Source organism: Triticum dicoccoides, chromosome 3A, assembly GCF_002162155.2.
Source record: "Triticum dicoccoides isolate Atlit2015 ecotype Zavitan chromosome 3A, WEW_v2.0, whole genome shotgun sequence".
NCBI classification, from domain to species: domain Eukaryota; kingdom Viridiplantae; phylum Streptophyta; class Magnoliopsida; order Poales; family Poaceae; genus Triticum; species Triticum dicoccoides.
Genome location: NC_041384.1, coordinates 650,885,909 through 650,891,526, shown reverse-complemented (window position 1 = coordinate 650,891,526; position 5,618 = coordinate 650,885,909).

The following is a 5,618-nucleotide window of genomic DNA, read 5'->3' as shown; positions in this document are numbered from 1 at the left end:
TTGTTAAGAAATTAATTTTAGAAGTTAATAAGATGTGGGATATTGTTTTCTTACATATGTAAGTACCTGTTAAATGTATGATGATAATAAAAATAATATATAATAACATATAAAATAATTTAAATATATATAATATAGTTAGAAGGGAAACATAAGTTGGACCTGACGTTCCTATTCTTATATAGACCTCTGCGTTTTTTTCAAAAAAAATACATAAATTGGGCTGCCAAAAATAAAACCTCGGATGGGAGGTCCATAGGCCGGTCGATACATGACGGCTCTAAGAAATTACAAACAGGCCTATGGACCTCCCATCCGAGGTCGTGGGCTGTGCATGTTAAAAATGAAACCCTAGACGAGGCAGCCCAAAACCACGTCCAACACTTGCCAAAACATCGTCCCTCGTTTCCTCTGTGTTTCGCACACTCGACATTGTGTGGTCATTTTTACTGTGCATCATATGAAGATGTTCTATGAATGAATGTTGATCAGCATGATGTTAACTGGCTGGTAGTTCCATTTTTGACCATGAATAAAACTTCCAACATGATGTTGACCCTGTTTGAAAAGGCCGTGTTAATATAAATGCTCTGCCTCTGAAAGTTGAAGTTTCTTATCTGAAACTAAATGTGCAGTTTCTTATCTGAAACTGGAACTTGCAGTTTCTTTTCTGAGAATCACATTGTCTGCACTTTTATACTCCTATGAAACTACATTTTTTAAGTGCTAAAAATAGATCTCAAGAATTCATAAAATACTTCATATGCTCAATACTGCAAATCTGAAATTCAAAAGACATTCATATCTGAAGGTACTCTCAAAATACACAACACAAAACACAATTCACAACCTGCAAATACTGACAACCCTAAGCTCCTCCTGAGAATTCACAACCTGCCCGACTATTGGGCTGGGGGGGGGGTGAGGGAGTCCTGGATTAGGGGGTCTCCGGACAGCCGAACTATATCCTTTGGCCGAACTGTTAGACTATGAAAATACAAGATTGAAGACTATGTCTCGTATCCGGATGGGACTCTACTTGGCATGGAAGGCAAGCTAGGCAATACGGATATGTATATCACCTCCTTTGTAACCGACCTTGTGTAACCCTAACCCTCTCCGGTGTCTATATAAACTGGAAGGTTTTAGTCCGTAGGACAACATACAATCATACCATAGGCTAGCTTCTAGGGTTTAGCCTCTCCGATCTCGTGGTAGATCAACTCTTGTAATACTCATATCATCAAGAATAAATCGAGCAGGACGTAGGGTTTTACCTCCATCAAGAGGGCCCGAACCTGGGTAAAACATCGTGTCCCCTGCCTCCTGTTACCATCCACCTTAGACGCATAGTTCGGGACCCCCTACCCAATATCCGCCGGTATTGACACCGACATTGGTGCTTTCATTGAGAGTTCCTCTATGTCGTCATCATCAGGCTTGATGGCTCCTTCGGTCATCGTTAGCGATGTAGTCCAGGCTGAGACTTTTCTCCCCGGACAGATTTTTGTATTGGGCGGCTTCGCACTGTGGGCCAACTCGCTTGGCCATCTGGAGCAGATCGAAAGTTACGCCCCTGGCCACCAGGTGAAGTTTGGAAGCTTAAACTACACGGACGATATCCGCGGAGACTTGATCTTCGACGGGTTCGAGCCTCTGCCTTCTGCGTCGCGCGGTCATGATGAGTATGATTTAGCTCTACCACCAGACAGTGTCCAGGAGATCGCACCGGCAGCCGCTCCGACCCTTAATTCGGAGCCAATTGCGTCGTCCATGGATGGGTGGATGGACCCCGCCATGGAGGGCTTACCCTCAGCGGCGATCGAGCCGAACATCGACCTTACCCTGCACGAGAGTCGTGTTGTCATACTGCCGGATCCTTCTCCGGCCACAAACTCCGAACCGCCTGAGCCCGTTCCCAGCGAATCCGATTGGGTGCTGATCATGGAGTTTACCTCCGCGGATATTTCTCAGCACTCGCCCTTTGGCGACATACTGAACTCATTAAGGTCTCTCTCCTTGTCAGGAGGATCCTGGCCGAACTATGTCCGGCAAGATTGGGATGCGGATGACGAAGAAATTCGCTGCCCACCCACCACCCACTTAGTAGCCACTGTCGACGACTTAACCGACATGCTCGACTTCGACTCCGAAGACATCGATGGTATGGACGACGATGCGGGAGACGAAGAGGAACCACTGCCCACAGGGCATTGGACAACCACCTCATCATACGATATATACATGATGGACACACCCAAAGAAGGCAATGGCGACGAGACAGCGGAGGATGACCCCTCCAAGAAGCAACCCAAGCGCCGACGTCAGCGGCGCCGCTCTAAGTCCCGCCAAAGCAAAAGTAGTGATGCCGGCACAGGAGATAATAACACTCCGGATAGTGCCGAAGATGGCAACAATCCCCTCCAGCACGATCTAGGACAGGAGGATGGAGAGGCCAGCCCTCCAGAGAGAGCGGCAGATGGAGAGGCGCAGGACGATAATTACATGCCCGCTCCGAAGACGAGGCAAGCCTCGACGATGACGAATTCGTCGTGCCAGAGGATCCCGTTGAACAAGAGCGCTTCAAGCGCCGGCTTATAGCCACGACAAATAGCCTTAAGAAAAAGCAGCAACAGCTTCAAGCTGATCAAGATCTGCTAGCTGACAGATGGACTGAAGTCCTCGTGGCCGAGGAATATAAACTCGAACGCCCCTCCAAGAGTTACCAAAAATGCAGGTTGCTACCCCGACTGGAGGAAGCAGCGTATGACGCGGCTGATCGGCCACCTCGTGGCCGCGATAGAGAGGCATTCCAGCCAAAAGCTCGGCTTGCACCCCGACGCCATTCAAATAAAAAGGCATGGGGAAATACGCCAGACCTGCGAGACGTACTGGAGGACAAAGCAAAACATGCAAGATCGATCTACGGATCACGAGGGCGCGCCACTATGCGAGACGATAAACGTCACGCCGGATACAGTAAAAGTAAATCCGGCCGGGCCGGACACAGCGGGCAAGAGTCATTGGTGCTGCGTCGCGATATAGCCCAATACAGAGGTGCCGCACACCCCTTATGCTTCACAGATGAAGTAATGGATCATCAAACCACAGAGGGTTTCAAACCTGTAAACATAGAATCATATGACGGCACAACAGATCCTGCGGTATGGATCAAGGATTTCCTCCTGCATATCCACATGGCACATGGTGATGATCTACACGCCATTAAATACCTCCCACTCAAACTCAAAGGACCAGCTCGGCATTGGCTCAATAGCTTGCCAGCAGAGTCCATTGGCTGTTGGGAGGATCTGGAAGCCGCATTCCTTGACAACTTTCAGGGAAATTATGTACGACCACCAGATGCCGATGACTTGAGCCACATAATTCAACAGCCAGAGGAATCAGCTAGGAAATTCTGGACACGGTTCCTACCAAAGAAAAATCAAATAGTCGACTATCCGAATGCCGAGGCTGTAGCAACTTTCAAGCACAACATCTGAGACGAGTGGCTAGCCCGGCACCTTGGTCAAGAAAAGCCGAAATCTATGGCAGCCCTCACGACACTCATGACCCGCTTTTGTGCGAGAGAAGACAGCTGGCTGGCTCGCAGTAATAACATATCAAAGAACCATGGTACTTCGGATACCAAGGACGGCAGTAGCAGGTCACGGTGCAACAAACATAAGTGCCGCATTAACAGCGACAATACCGAGGATACAGTAGTCAATGCTGGATTCAAATGCTCTAAACCCGGTCAGCGGAAAAAGCCATTTAAAAGAAGCACTCCGGGCCCGTCCAGTTTGGACCGTATACTCAATCGCTTGTGTCAAATACACGGCACCCCTGACAAGCCAGCCAACCACACCAATAGGGATTGTTGGGTGTTCAAGCAGGCCAGCAAGTTAATTGCCGAAAACAAAGATAAGGGGCCACATAGTGATGACGAGGAGGAGCCCCGGCAGCCAAATACCGGAGGACATAAGAGGTTCCCCCCACAAGTGTGGACGGTCAACATGATATACGCAACCAACATCCCCAAGAGGGAGCGGAAGCATGCGCTCAGGGACGTATATGCGTTGGAGCCAGTCGCCCCAAAGTTCAACCGATTGTCCTCCTGTCCGATCACCTTCGATCGCAGGGACCACCCCACTAGTATCCGTCATGGCAGATTGGCCGCACTGGTCTTAGACCCAATTATTGACGGATTTCACCTCACTCGAGTCCTTATGGATGGAGGCAGCAGCCTGAACCTGCTTTACCAGGACACAGTGCGCAAAATGGGTATAGACCCCTCAAGGATCAAACCCATGAAAACGACCTTTAAAGGCGTCATACCAGGTGTAGAGGCCCATTGCACAGGCTCAGTCACACTGGAAGTGGTCTTCGGATCCCCGGATAACTTCCGAAGTGAAGAGTTAATCTTCGATATAGTCCCGTTCCGCAGTGGTTATCATGCACTGCTCGGGCGAACCACATTTGCGAGATTCAATGCGGTACCGCATTATGCATACCTCAAGCTCAAGATGCCAGGACCTTAGGGGGTCATTACAGTTAATGGAAACACAGAGCGCTCTCTCCGAATGGAGGAGCACACTGCGGCCCTCGTAGCGGAAGCACAAAGCAGCCTCTTAAGGCAATCCACTAGTTCTGCGTTTAAGGACCCGAACACCTTCAAGCGCGCCCGGAGTAATCGGCAACAGGACCGCCTGCCACGTTCCGAGCTCGCATAGCAATGCAGCCCCACCCTGGCCCAAGCCAAACGGCGAAACTCGTGCCACGCGTACATAATTACGCATTAAAAATACCATGGGCACAGGTAGGGGGGCACGACTACGGCACGCCCCAAGACGCGGCTTAAACCGCACTAGGGGCTTCCCGCTTTGTTATTTTTCTCTCTTTTGGGACATAAATCTCTGGAAATCCTGTCCGGCAACATGATTGCCGAACACATGATGCAGCAACCAATGAGGCAGAAAGCTACATGACATCACGAAACACCCAGGTGGATTACGATAACGAGTGAAATACTTGCTTTAATATTATTCCTCAGCTTGCCCTTGGAGGGGACATAGTCCTACTTTTTGCTTATCGCACTACCCGTATCATTCTGCTCTAACGCATGTTTTTTAATAAACAATGCATAGCATTAAGACTATTATTGCATTCTTATATATATATATGTTCATTCGTGACATCCAGCACCCGTACACTCTGGTATGGCCAATACACCAGGGGCTTAAGTACCCCACAATATTTTGTGAGAAGTCTGAACACTTTCACAAGTGCAGCACCCCGAACATATAGCATTATATGCATCATCTCCGAATCATGTCTTTGGTCAATAGTTGGGTTTGCCCGGCTCCCATGTTTTGGTACCTTACGTTCCGCTATATCGGCTAAGGTAGCACTGGGAGAACTACTGTGATTGTGCCCCGTATCAGCTGGGCTAAGCACCTCAATAGAGAAAGCTAAAACTGACTGTCATGATAAGGCGAGAGACTGGTCACTGTTCGAGAGGTTTTCAAGTCCCTAAAGACTTATGCCGCTTAGAGCGAGGAGTCGGCTCTGTCCGGCTTAAGGCGTGTATCACACCCCGAATTCGGCCTTCCGAAGAC